Source organism: Aegilops tauschii, chromosome 7, assembly GCF_002575655.3.
Source record: "Aegilops tauschii subsp. strangulata cultivar AL8/78 chromosome 7, Aet v6.0, whole genome shotgun sequence".
Taxonomy (NCBI): Eukaryota; Viridiplantae; Streptophyta; class Magnoliopsida; order Poales; family Poaceae; genus Aegilops; species Aegilops tauschii.
This window is the reverse complement of record NC_053041.3, coordinates 538715526-538733620: the sequence shown is the minus strand read 5'-3', so window position 1 is coordinate 538733620 and position 18095 is coordinate 538715526.

Genomic DNA, 18095 nt, shown 5'->3' with positions numbered 1-18095 from the left:
GCTTGATTTATCTTGATGAATATGAGTGTTACAAGAGTTGATCTACCACGAGATTGTAATGGCTAAACCCTAGAAGTCTAGCCTATGTGAATATGGTAATGAGTATTGTCTTATCTGGACTACGCTCTCCGGTTTATATAGACACCAGAGAGATCTAGGGTTACATGGGGTTGGTTACATAAGAAGGAATCTTCATAGTTGGTCGCCTAGCTTGCCTTCCATGCCAAGGAGAGTCTAATCCGGACACGGGTCTAGTCTTCGGCCTTCACATCTTCACGGCCCATCAGTCCGGCCCAATGAATAACAGGACGGACGCCCGAGGACCCCTTAGTCCAGGACTCCCTCAGTAGCCCCTGAACCTGGCTTCAATGACGAGGAGTCCGGCGCGCAGATTTGTCTTCGGCATTGCAAGGCGGGTTCCCTCCTTCCGAACTCCAGAATAGTCTTCGGGTGTAACAATTATGTCCGGACCTGTGCATATAATTGCAGAAAATACAATACTCCACGAGTCCAATTTGCTGATAACTATTTATGACATCATATCACGTGTGCCCGGTTACTATTTCCAACCGTTGGCTAGCACGTCGCCCCACGTCTCGGGACGCGGTTTTACGGGCATGTCTTGTCAAGGCAGATATCGTGTTCCCTTATTCACGGGATTTTTATTAATACAGGCTTGGGTAACCCAACCGTCCCCCGGGTACAACTCTTTGGGGACGGGTAAGTTTCGAGACCCAGGTGGAGACGCTCAGTATTTGGGGTCTTTATATAGGGACCCAAACTCGTCTTCTTCCTTTGCGCTCGCTCCTTCCTCAACCCCAGCCACCCCAAGTTCCAACCCTCGGGTTCCAATCGCCACCAGCCCTAATCATGTCTGGATCCAGCCGTCAAGGCTGGTGGGTCATTTCTTATGTCACAGAGGAGGATATTGCGAAGGGCAGGTTATTCCTACCCCCAAATACGGCGAGAGGGTAGCATTTGTGTCCCACTTCCTCCATGGGTTAGGGTTCGCGCTTAACCACTTCGTCCGGGGGCTCATGTTCTACTATGGGCTAGATTTTCACGATCTGGCCCCAGACTCTATTCTCCTCATCTCGACATTTATCGTCACGTGTGAGGCCTTCCTCCGGACTCCTCCCCACTTTGGTTTTTGGCTCAAGACCTTTGACGTGAGGCCGCAGGTGATAGAGGAGGAGCAGGCAGAATGCGACAGCGTCATAATAGGCCAGCTTGCCGGCACGGTTTGGTTTGAAGGATCCTTCGCCGAGTCTTCCGGCATGTGGCAGCAGGGGTGGTTTTATATCAACGAGCCGCGGGGCTCCAAGTGGGCGGCTACGCCTGCGTTCCGACCCGGTCCTCCAATTCAGCTTGCTGCAAGGATCAATAAGGGATTGGATTGGGGACCCGTCAATGAAGGGCAGACTCTGCAAAGTCCCATCCGGAGCCTTTCCGAGAAGGGCCTCGACCTTGTGAACATCGTTCAAGTAATGCTGGTCCGCCGGACCCTGCCATGTCAGCGGCGGCCTCTACGTATGTGGGAGTTTAATCCAGAAGGGCAGCGCACTCTTCAGCACTTCTTCGGCACTACGCACGAAGGAATGTGGAAATTATATTTCGGTGAGCGAGAGCGATGGCCGGACACCACCGAAGACGTTGGCCTTGACTGCAATCATCCGGACACTTCGGTAAGTATTCAATCTCCGAACACCTTCTATTCAAGCATCTCTTGACAAGATACTGAACAATCAGTCCCTATACAGGACTGGATAAAGAAAGCGGTGTTAATCTGGTGTCCGGCGCCCCTTCCCGTAGACTCTGCAACCGCCCTGCTGACGAGGATGCTAATTTTGACACCGTACCAGGTGTCCGCGGAGGGCGGCGAGAGCGGGGAGCCCAGAGGTGATGCCTGCCCTGAGGATGAATTAGACGCTGTGTTCGGGGAAACCGAAACCCTTTTGCCCAAGGGCAAAGGTGCAGAGGAAGCTCTCCATGGGAAGAAGTGGGTCGCTTCTGAAGATCAGGAGGGGAAGCCTTCCAAGAAAGGGAAAACGCCATCATCGGGCGGCTTGGGCCAGGAAAGCAATGTTGATGCAGAGCTTTATGATGAGGACAAACCTCTAGCCAGACCGTAAGTGCAGCAGGGTACTTTAATCATACCTCATTCATTTCTTATTACTGAAGTACTCCTCTGACATATGTACGTCCTCACAGGTTAACGCCTGGTGTTTCTCGATCATCTTCCTCCTCGGGAGACCTTCTTCCAGAGATGATGGAGAGTGACACGCCTTCTCCAGCCTCCTCGCCCAACAGGGCAGATGATTTTGAGGTACCGTCCCAGGGGGCTCCTCTCGATCGACAAGTAGTGCAGGAAACGAAGAAGGCGTTACCCGAAGGTGGTGCCTCTGTCACCCAGGATTGGGGAATCAAGCATGACGGCCCTGAACTATCCGGTTTACAGCCGGAGATGATTCTGGAGGTAGGTGGGAGGGTTCCTTCAAAGGAAAGCCGTACTCCGGCGACGGTTTCCGGATACCCAGGAGCGCCGGAAACGCTGACGGACATGCTGCGACAAGCGTCTGTTTCAGAGGAGCACCGTGCTTTGATAGTTACGGTGGTCGAAAAGGTTTTATCCGTGAAGAGCGGGTTGAACGAGGCCTTCACGAGCCTTCTAAGGAGTTTTGAGGTTTGTGATGTAATTTTGCCAATGGAATTTTATTGAGAGAATGCACCTGTTGTATATGCAGTAGCCCCTGAGACTCGGATTGCCTTCAAAAGGAGGCAATCGGAGGATCGGAAAGATATGTTCAGGTACTAACCTTGATTTGACATGAAATACAGGCTGCCTCCCTTCCCGCGGCTACCCGAAATACGGAAGTGGCCGAACTGCAGCGAAAGCTCGATATTGCGGAGGATGACATTGCATTGATCAACAGGCGTCTTGACGACTCGCAAGGTATATATTTTGAGCATTCCTTACACCAATGTGCGTGTATTTTAAGCCTAACTCTGAAAAGAGTTTTATATGACATGTGCTTGAATGCAGATGGTGCTCCCGCCGTGGAGGCCCTTCGGGCGGAGCTAGCCCGGGCCAAGAAGCAGACCCGGTTTAGTAATGCGGCCGCCAAAAAGGCATCGGCTGAGTTGAAAGCCGAACAAGCTGCGCGGCGCCAAGACCAGGAGAAGATGTCCACCATGGCGCACGAATTAGAGAATGCGGCTAGCCGCTGTAAACTTCTTGAGAAAGAAAATGAAGCCAAAACGGCTGAACTTGACAAGGCCTTATGAGAGGCGAGAGAAGTGCGGTCTGAATCCAGAGCGGCCCGTGAGGAGATCCGGCAAGCTGTGGATATTTTGGCTAGCAAGCCCTTTTTGCTGCAGACTAAGTTCGGCGATCCGAACTATGCTCAGCTTAACCACGTGTGGAGTTCTCCGGAGAAATTTTTAGACTTGCCGAAGAGTTCTTCCGATGCGGCGCAGTTTTACCACGCACAAGAGGGGTATGCAACAGAGAAGCTTTTCTGGTCACAATTTGGCGCGTCGAAACGCCCTCTGTTGCTGAATGAACAGATGGCCCAGTGGGCCGAGCTGCATAGGATATCCGGCGCTGCCATGAAGAATGTCAAAGTCCGGTTGTGGCCGACTGACCCTATTCCGAGTAGTTATTTTGGCCTGGTGCAGCGGCTTGTTGACGCGGTGCCACATATCGACGCTGTGAAGCGGTCGGCGTGTATTGAGGGTGCACGGATGGCCTTTGCCCGAGTCAAAATGTTCTGGGGAAAGATGAAGGCCATCAATGTTGCGGCGAGGAGTCCACCCAAGGGCAAGGACCGTTGTGAGCCGGAGCACTATTTTGAAGACGTCTTAGAAGCTGCCCGCTTGATAGAGGGTCAGTGCTCGAAAGACATAATGTTCGAGTGATGTGTATAAGGGTTGTAAAAGACAACTTTATAGTTAATCTATTTTTATGTTTTGCTCAAGGGCTTTGAATTCCTCCTGTGCGGCCGTTTTAGTATAATATGAAAGTTTTCCAGTCGTCGGCTTCAGCCCCCTCGTAGGAAGTACGGGGGTGTTCGGAAAAGCATTTAATCACTCTTTATCCAACGTCTTGGTCCATAAAGGAGGTGATAATGCGGCGAACTAGGCACTCGGACTATAGGGCGTTAACACTTTCACTTAGCCATAGGAGTTTTATCGTGAGGCTACTACATAGCCCCTGGTATATATACGGCGTATTGTAATATGGTGCCTTACATATTTTGATCTAAAAAAAGATCCTTTGTGTGACACGGAGAATCGCTAAAGATTCAAATAAGTCTTCAAGTGGTTGACCAGCTCTCGCCGCATCATGACAGTCAGTTTTTGGCTTTCTCTACTGAGGTGCTCATCCGGTCTAGGCCAGGGCACAATCGCAGTAGTTCTCCCTTTAGTACCCTAGCCGATAGAGCGGAACATAGGGTAGCAAGCACAGGAGCCGGGTAACCCAACTATTGACCAAAGACAATGATTCGGAGCTGATGCATATAAGGCCAAACTTGCGACGCCGAAGTACACTATAGAGCTGTTTGGACTTTTACTGGTGACTCATTTGTTCCCATACCGGGCCCCTGGCAAGTTATGCCGAGGTGCATTTTTTAAGGCAGCCGTTACGGCCGGACTCATTGTAGAAAGAGCATGGAAGATTAGTTCGGATGAAGTTTACTGGGAGCGGAGCAATATGCCAATGATAAATATATATAAAGAGTAAAAAACCACAACCCGGCTATTTGACATGCTCGGGGTCGGGAACGGAGGAAGAAGGCATAATACCGGCTCAAAATAAAGAGTGCGGTCTACAAAAATTTATTTTGGACCTCCTGCCGCACGTCTGCGCCGCCCGTCCTCGTGGAGGGCGAATCCTTAACGGAAGTACCCCCTTAGGTGAGTGTACAGATCCGAACTCCTATAGAGTCCGATGTAGATGTTGTCCTGATGGTCACCTATTTTTAAGAGAAAATAAAGAAAAATAAAGAAAAATGGATAAAAAACGTTACGGGAATGCTTGCAGGGTTGTCCTTATTGTGCTTCTGCCGATGCCCATGGTATCTTGAGTGCATAGTGATGTACGCGTGGTGCAAGTCTTGACAATATAGTAGGTGGGTGGCGGAAGCCGAACTGCTATTTCCGTTCCGGGAGTGGTCGAACTTTAGAGGGAAACTGTTTCTGGCCCCTGGTGTTCGGCTGGCGAGCCGCTCCGTCATTTTTATCGCCTGGTGGCCTCCTCCCCTTGTGCTTGGCGTTAAGCTTGCCTGCTTGCTTGAAGACCCAACAGTTTCTGTTGGTATGATTAGCTGGCTTATCAGGGTGACCGTGAATCTGACAAGGTCGGTCCAATATCCTGTCAAGGGTGGATGGTCCATCCTGGTATGCCTTTAATGGCTTCTTCCGTTGACCGGGCTTCGGATTGTGAAATCCGGCGTTGACCGCTGTGTCGCATAATCTTTCATTGTTGTTGTGACTATTTTGTTCGGTTCGTCGTGGCTTGCCGTTGCCGTCTCGAATTTCGAAAGTGCCCGGGTCGCTGGCGTTGTTGCTTTTACGAGCGAGCCAGTTATCTTCTCCCGCACAAAAGCGAGTCATTAGAGCGGTAAGGTCTGTCATGGATTTAGGTCCTTCCTGGCCGAGGTGACGCGCTAGCAATTCATCCCGGACGCTGTGTTTGAAGCCCGCAAGGGCTTCCGCGTCCGGACAGTCAACAATTTTGTTCTTTTTGACTAAGAACCTGGTCCAGAACTCCCTAGCTGACTCGCCGGGCTGCTGGACAATATGACTCAAGTCATCGGCATCTGGTGGCCGGACATCTATTCCCCTGAAGTTGTCTTGAAAGGCGTCTTCCAAATCCTCCCAATTGCGGATAGAATTTTCTTGCAAACTGTTTAGCTAGTACCGAGTTGGCCCTTTGAGCTTGAGGGGTAGGTATTTAATGGCATGAAGGTCGTCTCCGCGAGCCATGTGAATATGGAGGAGGTAATCCTCAAGCCATACCGCGGGATCTGTTGTTCCATCATATGATTCGATGTTAATGGGTTTAAACCTGTCTGGGAATTCATGCTTCAATACCTGGTGAGTGAAGCAGAGAGGGTGTGCAGCTCCTCTATGTTGGGCCACACTGTGAAGCACCTCTGGCGGACTCCGCTTACGGTTTTCGGACCGGGCATTGTCGGGTTTGTTGTGTCCGTATAGGTCTTTTTGGATGTCGCGAGTGTTCCCCTGAGCTGTTTTGTTCTTGCGTTGATGGCCGGATGGGGTGGTGTGGTGCTCTGCTTGGGTTGTCGTTTATCCGGACTGAACTGCGGTCGGCCTACCATAATATTCGATGGTGGTGCAGGCTCCAATGCCTTGCCATCGTATTGAGGGAGCCACCTACACTTGGGGTGGCTTTTGTCTGGGCCGCTAAGGCCGTATTCTTCGGCGGCCAGGACCTCGGTCCATCTATCATTCAGTAAATCTTGGCTCGCTTGAAGTTGCAGCTGCTTCTTCCTAAGGCTCCTTGTAGTGGCTATGAGCTGGCGTTTAAAGCCCTCCTGCTCGCGAGGTTCCTCAGGCATGATAAAATCGTCGATGCCGAGGCTCTCCTCTTCCACGGAGAATGGGAGATAATTACTGTCCTCCGAGTCTCCGTATGTGGCCAGTTCCACAAGGCTATCTTGCCCGCCTTCCTGGTCCTCCTGTTCGGATCCTGCCTCAACAGGGTCTTCGATGTCCGGAGTGTTATCATCTCCGGCGCTAATATTGTTTTTTCTTGAGTGACGTGACTGAGAGTGGCGCCGGGGGCGTCGGTGTTCGGACTGTGTACCAGTAGTTTTATCCTCAACTGGATCCTCCTTGTCATCGTCGAGATCGTCGTTGGGTGTGTCTACCATACACATGTCATACCAGGAGGTGGTCGTCCCGCGTCTAGCGGATAGTAAGCTCTGGCCTTGCCCTTCATCATCGTCCATATCGTCGATGTCGTCGGAGCGGGGGTCAAGCGTGTTGGTTGGGTCTTCGACAGTGGCTATGAAGTGGTGGCGGGTGGGAAGCAAAATTCTCCCTCATCCGTCGTAAGTTCGAACCGAACATAGTTCGGCGACGAGTCATCTGCCAGGGATAGGTTTTTTAGTGAGTTTAGCAGGTCGCCCATGGGCGAGTGTTGGAAGACATTGGCGGCACTGAACTTGAAGATCGACAACCGATCGAGTTCGGTATCCGCGGGCTCGCAGGGTTCGGAACTCGACACCGGAGACGAGTCCGGGGTTTCGTTGATGCAGATATCGTATGAAGCGGAATCTGCGTGCGGCTCCAACGCCGTAGAATCGGCGGCCCCGTGATGGGGTTGAGCTTTCCATCTTCGGACGGCTTGCTCTGCTCCAGATCTAAGGCTAGAGTTGCTGCAGGAGCTGTCTTCTGGATGCGGCCCGACGACAGGTTTAAGCCATGTTCATCGGGGCGACCGGGAGCGGTTGCCGCGGTTTCAAATCCGTCGAAGATCAAGTCTCCATGGATCTCCGCAACGTAGTTCAAGCTTCCAAATCTGACCTGATGGCCAGGGGCGTAGCTGTCGATCTGCTCTAGACGGCCAAACGAGTTGGCCTGTAGTACGAAGCCGCCGAGTACGAAGATCTGTCCGGGGAGAAAGGTTTTTCCCTGGACAACGTCATCATTGACGATCCAAGGAGCCATCGAGCCCTTTTCCGACGGCACAGTCGAACTCTCAATGAAAGCACCAATGTCGGTGTCAAAACCGGCGGATCTCGGGTAGGGGGTCCCGAACTGTGCGTCTAGGATCGATGGTAACAGGAGACGGGGGACATGATGTTTACCCAGGTTCGGGCCCTCTCTATGGAGGTAATACCCTACTTCCTGCTTGATTGATCTTGATGAATATGAGTGTTACAAGAGTTGATCTACCACAAGATCGTAATGGCTAAACCCTCGAAGTCTAGCCTATGTGAATATGGTAATGAGTATTCTCTTATCTGGACTACGCTCTCCGGTTTATATAGACACCAGAGAGATCTAGGGTTACATGGGGTCGGTTACATAAGAAGGAATCTTCATAGTTGGTCGCCTAGCTTTCCTTCCATGCCAAGGAGAGTCCAATCCGGACACGGGTATAGTCTTCGGCCTTCACATCTTCACGGCCCATCAGTCCGGCCCAATGAATAACAGGCCGGACGCCCGAGGACCCCTTAGTCCAGGACTCCCTCACCGCCCGCCTAGCCGTTGGAACCGGCACTAATGGTCACATTAGTGCTGGTTCAGTTACAAACCGGTACTAATGTGCTTCACATTAGGCCCTTTTTCTACTAGTGAACAATACCGCCGAATGAAAATAAGATGTTGGTGGTAAGCAGTATGACTATCATCGCCCACAACTCTTTGTGTTCTACTCGTGCATATCATCTACGCATAGACCTGGCTCGGATGCCACTGTTGGGGAACGTAGCATGCAATTTCAGAAAAATTCCTACACTCACGCAAGATCTATCTAGGAGATGCATAGCAACGAGAGGGGAGAGTGTGTCCACGTACCCTCGTAGACCGAAAGTGCAAGCGTTAGTTTAACGCGGTTGATGTAGTCGAACGTCTTCGCCATCCAACCGATCAAGTGTCGAACGTACGGCACCTCCGAGTTCAGCAGACGTTCAGCTCGATGATGTCCCTCAAACTCTTGATCCAGCAAGGTGTCGAGGGAGAGTTTCATCAGCACGACAGCATGATGACGGTGATGGTGAAGTGATCCGCGTAGGGCTTCGCCTAAGAACTAAAACAATATGACCGGAGGAGTAAACGATGGAGGGGGGCACTGAGGGAGTCCTGGACTAAGGGGTCCTTGGGCGTCCGGCCTGTTGGACATGGGCCGGACTAATGGGCTGTTAAGATACGAGATCGAAGACTTTCTCCCGTGTCCGGATAGGACTCTCCTTGGCATGGAAGGCAAGCTTGGTGACCAAATATGAAGATTCCCTTCTCTATAACCGACTTTGTACAACCTAGTCCCCTCCGGTGTCTATATAAACCGGAGGGCTTAGTCCGGAAATAGATACAGTCATACATGCTAGACTTCTAGGGTCTAGCCATTACGATCCCGTGGTAGATCAACTCTTGTAATACTCATATTCATTAAGATCAATCAAGCAGGAATTAGGGTATTACCTCCATAGAGAGGGCCCGAACCTGGGTAAACATTGTGTCCCCCGTCTCCTGTTACCATCGACCCTAGACGCACAGTTCGGGACCCCCTACTCGAGATCCGCCGGTTTTGACACCGACATTGGTGCTTTCATTGAGAGTTCCACTGTGCCGTCCCCAAAAGGTTCGATGGCTCCTTCAATCATTAACAACGATGCGGTCCAAGGGGAAACCTTCCTCCCCGGAGAGATCTTCGTGTTCGGCGGCTTCGCACTGCGGGCCAACTCGCTTGGCCATCTGGAGCTGATCGATAGCTACGCTCTTGGCCATCAGGTCAGATTTGGGAACTTGAGCTACCTCGCGGATATCCGTGGAGACATGATCTTCGACGGCTTTGAGACCATGGTAGCCACTCCCTGTCCCTACGATGAACATGACCTAAATCTGTCATCGGACCATGCTCAGGAAATTGCACCTGTAACTACTCCGACCTTAGATCCGGAGCAAATCGCGCCATCCGAGGACGGGAAGCTCAACCCCTCCACGGAGGCCGCAGATTCCACGGCGTTGGAGCCGCACACAGACCTAACCTCGGGTGATGCATGTGTCTCCGGAACCTCGGACTCATTTCCGGCCATAAGTTTCGAACCATGTGCATTCGCGCATATCGAGCTGGATCGGTCGTTGATCATCGAATTCAGCACCGCGGACATCTTCCGACACTCGCCTTTAGGCGACGTGTTAAACTCATTAAAAAAATCTATCCTTAGCGGAGGGCTCACAGCCGAACTATGTCCGGTTCGAACTGGAGGCTGATGACGGGGAATTTCGCTTCCCACCCTCCACCCACTACATAGCCACTGTCAAGGACCTGACCGACATGCTCGATTACGGCTCCGAAGACATCAACGGTATGGATGACGATGCCGATGAGGAGCAGGGCCAAAACCCACCGTTTACCGGACGCTGGACGGCCACTTCTTCGTACAACGTATACATGGTAGATACACCTAAAGAAACTAACAACGATGACAAAGAGAATCCAGTTGAGGATAAACCTCCTGAGACACAGCCCAGACGCCGGCGTCAACGGTGCCGCTCTAAGTCACGTCATGCAAAAGATAGCAACACTGGCACCAGAGAAAACAATACTCCGGACAATGCCAAAGACAATGAAGACCCTGTTGGGGCAATCTCCGAACAGGATGAACGGGAAGACGGGCACGTTAGCCCTGATGAACAAGCCATACACGAAGACTCAGAGGATAGTAATTATCTTCCGCTCTCCGAGGATGAGGAGAGCCTTGGCAACGAGGATTTCATCGTGCCTGAAGAACCTCTCGAGCAGGAGCGCTTTCAACGCCGGCTAATAGCCACTCCAAGGAGCCTGAAAAAGAAGCAGCAACAGCTTCAAGCTGACCAAGACCTGCTCAATGATAGATGGACCAAAGTCCTGGCCACCGAGGAATACGGCCTTAGTGGCCCAGCCAAAAATTACCCGAAGCTCAAATTGTTACCTTAGTTCGATGACGAGGCGCTGGAGCCCATACCATCATCGCGCAACGCGGCTGACCGACCGCCACGCGGTCGGGATAAAGCGGCAAATCAAAACGAACACCAGACCGCCCCACCTCGCTGTAAAGGCAGGGATAAAATAGCTAGGGGTTATACATACGACCTTCGGCAGGACTTGAACAGTAGAGCAGGACATACAATATCGATCTACGGATCGCGAGGACATGCCTCGACAGGCGACGACGGCTACCTATTCGTACATGACAAACCTAGCCACGCCCGGGCCGAAAACCGCAAACGGACTCCATCGGAGGTACGTCGTAGTGTGGCCCAATATAGAGGCACCGCACACCCTATTTTCTTCACAGACGAAGTAATGCAACACGAATTCCCAGACGGGTTTAAGCCCATGAATATCGAATCATACGATGGAACAACTGATCCCGCGGTATGGATCGAGGACTTCCTCCTCCATATCCACATGGCCCGCGGTGAGGACCTCCATGCCATCAAATACCTGGCACTAAAACTCAAAGGACCAGCTCGATACTGGTTAAACAGTCTCCCAGAAAACTCTATTGGCAGCTGGGAGGACTTGGAAGACGCCTTCCGCGACAACTTCCAAGGAACATATGTCCGGCCACCAGATGCCGATGACTTAAGTCACATTGTCCAGCAGCTCGGAGAGTCAGCCAGGAAGCTCTGGACTAGGTTCTTAGTTTAAAAAGAACCAAATCGTCGACTGCCCAGACGTGGAAGCCCTAGCGGCCTTCAAACACAGCGTCCGGGATGAGTGGCTTGCCCGCCACCTTGGTCAAGAAAAAACAAAATCCATGTCAGCCCTTACTGCTCTGATGACCCGCTTTTGCACGGGAGAAGATAGCTGGCTCGCTCGTAGAAGCAACAATGCCAGCGATCCGGGCACTTCCGAAGTCCGAGACGGCAATGGCAAGCCACGACGCATCGAACACAAACATCGCAATGATAATGAAAGAACGCGCGACACAGCGGTCAACGCCGGATTCATCGGTCCCAAACCCGGTCAACGGAAAAACCATTCAAGGCGAACCGAGACGGACCATCCAATTTAGACAGGATATTGGATCGACCCTGCCAAATTCATGAGCACCCCGACAAACCAGCTAATCATACCAACAGAAGCTGTTGGGTTTTCAAGGAGGCTGGCAAGCTCAACGCCGAAGACAAGGGAGGAGGCCGCCCGGTGATAGCGACGGCGAAGAGACTCACCAACCAAATACCGGGGGTCAGAAGCAATTTCCCCCCAAAGTAAAAACAGTGAACATGGTATACGCGACACACAACTCTACAAGGGAGCAGGAGAAGCACTCCCTCCGGACTGAAGATCATACTGCGGCAACTTTAGTACAAAGCAGTTTTATTAAACCGCATACCTTGTCGGCCATTAAGCCACCGGTCTCCATTCAACAGGATCGACCAATTGCGGAGCGGAAATAGCAGTTCGGCTTCCGCCGCCCACCTCATATACCTGCAAAATATGTACCGCGCATACATAAATATGCACTTCAGATATCCTGGGCACCGGCGGAAGCACAATACAGACGAGCCTGCAAGAACTCCCATAACCTTTGTTTCTCTTCTAATTACTCTTTCTCTTTCATTATGGACTCTGTCGCAAAGACTAATCATCTCATGGACTCTGTCGGAGTTCGGATTCGTACACTCACCTAAGGGCTATTTCCGTCAAGGAGTCCCCTCGCCGAGGACAGGCGATGCAGATGTGCGACAAGAGGTCCAAAATAACTTTTTGTAGACCGCACTCTCTATTTCGAGCCTGTAATGTGCCTTTTTCCTCCGCCTTCGACCCCGGGCATGTCAAATAGCCTGGGTCGCGGCTTTGTTATCTATAAAATAAATATTGGCATATCACTTAGGTCCTAGTAAACATAAATTCGCATTCAGCATTCACTTTTTTCAAAAAAAATGAATTTGGCTCCTATGGTTGTTTCACACGCATACCTCGGCATAACTTGCCAGGGGCTCGGTATGGGAACAAATGAGTTGCTGACAAGTCTGAACAGCTTTATAGCGTACTTCAGCGTCGCGAGTTTGGCCATATATGCATCAGCTCCGAATCATGTCTTGGATCAATAGTTGGGTTGTCTGTCTCCTATGCTTGCTACCTTATGTTCCGCTCTATCGGCTAGGGTAGTAAAGGGATACCTACTGCGATTGTGCTTCGGGTTCATCTGGTCAAGCACCTCAGTAGAGAAAGCCGAAAACTGACTGTCATGATGCGGCAAGAGCTGGTCAACCACTCGATGACTTATCGGAATCTTTCGTGATTCCCTTCGTATTATATGAAGGACCTTTTTCTTCAAGAAATATATGTAACGCACCATATTGGAATAAGCCGTACACATACAAGGGGCTATATTGTAGCCCCCCTATAAAAATCCTATTGCTAAGTGAAAGTGTTAACGCCCTATAGTCCGATTGCCTAGTTCACCGCATTGACACCTCCTTAATGGACCAAGACATTGGGTTAAGAGTGATCAAATGCTTTTCCGAACACCCCCGTACTTTATACGAGGGGGCTGAAGCCGACGATTGGAAAACTTTCAGATTAATACAAAAACTGCCGCACAGGAGGAACAAAAGTTTTAGGCGAAAATAACATATAGAGCCTTATCATAATATTGTCTTTTACAACTACCCATACATTTTACTCGAATATCATGTTTTTCGAGCATTGACCCTCTATCAAGCGGGCACCCTCCAGGACATCCTCGAAATAATGCTCTGGTGCGTGATGGTCCTTGCCCTTGGGTGGACCCTTCACTGCAACATCAGTGGCCTTGGGTAGACAATGTGTTTATTGATCTAATGCAATTGGAATCAGTATTTTGTCATGTTCTGGTGATTTTAAACAATTGTTTTCGTGAACATAAAGTTTCTGGAATTTTCAGCAAGATCAAATAACTATCATCCAAGAAGATCCTATAGGTTTAACTTGGCACAAACACTAATTAAAACATAAAAACAAATCTAACCAGAGTCTAGATCAAATATTTGTTCCTAAACAGAAGCAAAAAGAAAAAAACTAAAAATAAAATTGGGTTGCCGCCCAACAAGCGCTATCGTTTAACGCCCCAAGCTAGGCATAAAAGCAAGGATAGATCTAGGTATTGCCATCTTTGGTTTTAGGGAAGAAAAGAGCCAACTTATTATCTATGGCATTAATCTTTCTATTTTGATAAAGCACATGGCTGTTAATGGTAGAAGAAAGATTAAGCATTTTACAGAAATTTGCATCTAAGCTAGCTTTCATCTCTTTGATAGATTCGTTTTGGTAGGAGAGGAAAAGAGATGTAGATTCAACCTTCTCATTCATGGGGTGCCCAAATATGGTTTTCATCTTTTCATAAGTATCTACGGCATCCCTTTCTAGAAAACTTTCTTCAAATATAGAATCTAAGACATGCTTAAACGAAGAAGGTAGGGCAACATAAAAGCTCTTTAAGTAAATTTCAATTTGGTATTGGGGAACATAGCTGGCCCGGATCCTTAATAGTCTATCCCAAGCATCTTTCAAAGATTCATCGAGTAAATAACGAAAATTTCCGGAATCATCTTCATCAAAATTATTAAGATTCTCATTGATGACTCCGGTAGGTCTTTTCATAGCATCATTATTTATGAGTTTAGAGAGAATAGGAGGATTGTACAAAGTACTAAAACTCGGGAGAGAACCCCCAACCTTTTTTTATTCCGACATGGCGAAAGAAAGGTGAGCGGAAAAGAGAGGGTGAATAAAACAGCAACGGTGAAGTGGGGGAGAGGAAAACGAGAGGCAAATGGCAAATAATGTAGTGCGGGGGATAAGAGTTTGTGATGGGTACTTGGTATGTGTTGACTTGTGCGTAGACTCCCCGGCAACGGCTCCAGAAATCCTTCTTACTACCTCTTGAGCGATGCGTTGGTTTTCCCTTGAAGAGGAAAGGGTGATGCAGTAAAGTAGCGTAAGTATTTCCCTCAGTTTTTGAGAACCAAGGTATCAATCCAGTAGGAGACCACGCGCGAGTCCCACGCACCTACACAAACAAATAAGAACCTGGCAACCAACGCTATAAAGGGGTTGTCAATCCCTTCACGGTCACTTACGAGAGTGAGATCTAATAGATATGATAAGATAATGTTTTTGGTATTTTTATGATAAAGAGTAAATAAAGATGCAAAGTAAAATAAACGGCGCCAGAAATAGCTTGTTGTCGGGAGATTAATATGATAGAAAATAGACCCGGGGGCCATAGGTTTCACTAGTGGCTTCTCTCAAGAGCATAAGTATTACGGTGAGTAAACGAATTACTATCGAGCAATTGATAGAATTGAGCATAGTTATGAGAATATCTAGGTATGATCATGTATATAGGCATCACGTCCGTGACAAGTAGACCGAAACGATTCTGCATCTACTACTATTACTCCACACATCGACCGCTATCCAGCATGCATCTAGAGTATTAAGTTCATAAGAACAGAGTAATGCTTTAAGTAAGATGACATGATGTAGAGGGATAAACTCATGAAATATGAAATAAACCCCACCTTTTTATCCTCGATGGCAACAATACAATACGTGGCGTTTCCCTTTCTGTCACTGGGATCGAGCACCGCAAGATTGAACCCAAAGCTAAGCACTTCTCCCATTGCAAGAAAGATCAATCTAGTAGGCCAAACCAAACTGATAATTCGAAGAGACATGCAAAGATAACCAATCATACATCAAAGAATTCAGAGGAGATTCAAATATTGTTCATAGATAATCTTGATCATAAACCCACAATTCATCGGATCTCGACACACACACACCGCAAAATAAGATTACATCGAGTAGATCTCCAAGAATACCGAGGAGAACTTTGTATTGAGATCCAAAGAGAGAGAAGAAGCCATCTAGCTAATAACTATGGACATGAAGGTCTGAGGTAAACTACTCACACATAATCGGAGAGGCTATGGTGTTGATGTAGAAGCCATCCATGATCAATGCCCCTCCGGCGGAGCGCCGAAAAAGGCCCTAAGATGGGATCTCATGGGTACAGAAGGTTGCGGCGGTGGAAATAGGGTTTTCGCTCCGTATCTGATGTTTCCAGGGTATATGGGTATATATAGGAGGAAGAAGTACGTCGGTGGAGCAACGAGAGGCCCACGAGGGTGGAGGGCGCGCCCAGGGGGTAGGCGCCCCCCCCTGCCTCGTGCCTTCCTTGTTGATTGCTTTACGTAGACTCCATGTCCTCTGGATCATGTTTGTTCCGAAAATCACGTTCCTGAAGGTTTCATTCCGTTTGGACTCTGTTTGATATTCTTTTCCTTCGAAACACTCAAATAGGCAAAAAACAACAATTTGGGCTAGGCATCCGGTTAATAGGTTAGTCCCAAAAAAATATAAAAGTGTATAATAAAGCCCATTAAACATCCAAAACAGAATATAATATAGCATGGAACAATCAAAAATTATAGATAAGTTGCAGACGTATCACTCACCACAGCACCGCCGCACTCCGTTTGTTTCCCGTCGACCACCTTCGGTGTCACACTAAAGGTCTTGAGACATAAGCCGAAGTGTGGGGGAATTTGGAGGAAGGCCTCACACGTAATGATAAACGCCGAGACGTGGAGGAAAGAATCTGGGGCTAGATCGTGAAAATCTAGTCCATAATAAAACATGAGCCCCCGGACGGAGGGGTGAAGAGCGAACCCTAGCCCTCGGAGGAAGTGAGAGATGAATACGACCCTCTCGCCGGATCTGGGGGTCAGAATAACCTGTCCTTGAGTAGGAAGCCTGTGGGTGATCTCCGCGGTCAGGTATTTGGCCGCTCGAAGCTTCGCAATGTACTCCTTTGTAGCGGAGGAAGCCACCCATCGGCCCTGAGGGTTGGGTCCGGACATGATTGGGAAGCTTGGGGCAATGAAGTCAAACCTTGGACGCTAGAACTCGAGGTTGGAAGGGCTGAAGAGAGGTTTGGTGTAAAAAGAGACGGCCCTTGGCTCCTTTATAAAGGCAATGGGTATCGAACGCCTCCTCCTAAGCCTGAAAGCCTGCCTATTCCTAAGGAATCTTTCCAATGGAACGGTTGGGTTACCCGCGCTCGTATTGATGAGAATCCCGCAATAAGGTGACACGATCTCTGCCTCGACAAGACGTGCCAATAAAAACTGCGCCTCGAAACATGGAACGACAGGACCGGAAACAGTTCGAAATAATGACCGGGCAAGCGTGATATCACATTACAAAAAGTTGTCGGCAGATTGGACTCGTGAAATATTATACTCTCTACGACTGTGTGTGTGGTACTTGTGTTGCAGATCCGAACACGTTCCTTGCGTCCGAAGACTATCTTGGAGTATTCGGAAGGAGGAACCCGCCTTGCAATGCCGAAGACAATCTGCGCGCCGGACACCTCGTCATTGAAGCCTGGTTTAGGGGCTACTGAGGGAGTCCTGGACTAAGGGGTCCTCGGGCGTCTGGCCTGTTGGACATGGGCCGGACTAATGGGCTGTGAAGATACAAGATCGAAGACTTTCTCCCGTGTCTGGATAGGACTCTCCTTGGCGTGGAAGGCAAGCTTGGCGACCAAATATGAAGATTCCTTTCTCTGTAACCGACTTTGTACAAACCTAGTCCCCTCCGGTGTCTATATAAACCGAAGGGCTTAGTCCCGAAATAGATATAGTCATACAGGCTAGACTTCTAGGGTTTAGCCATTACGATCTCGTGGTAGATCAACCTTGTAATACTCATATTCATCAAGATCAATCAAGCAGGAAGTAGGGTATTACCTCCATAGAGAGGGCCCGAACCTGGGTAAACATTGTGTCCCCCGTCTCATGTTACCATCGACCTTAGACGCACTGTTCGGGACCCCCTACCCGAGATCCTCCGGTTTTGCCAGCGACAGGCACCGCACATGGCTAAGAAACAATTGATGTGCTTCGAAGTGCCCCCTGCCCCCGTATATAAAGGAGGAGAGTGGAGGAGGCCGGCCTAGGGGGTGCGCCAAGTGGGGGGAAACCCACTTGGACTTCTAGTCCTATTCGCCCCCCTTCCTTCTATCGGAGGGGGAAAGGGGGAAGGAGAGGGAGAGGGAGAAGGAAAGGGGGTCCGTGCCCCCTCCCCTTGTCCAATTCGAACTCCCCATGGGGGGGCACCCCCTTGTGGGCTGCATTGCCTCTCCCTTATGGCCCATGTGGCCCATTACTTCCCCCATGGGGTTCCGGTAACCCCCCCCTCCGATACTCCGATAAGTACCCGGAACACTCCGGAACCATTCCGGTGTCCGAATAATATCGTCCAATATATCAATCTTTACCTCCCGACCATTTCGAGACTCCTCATCTTGTCCCTAATCTCATCCAAGACTTCGAACAATGTTCGGTCACCAAAACAC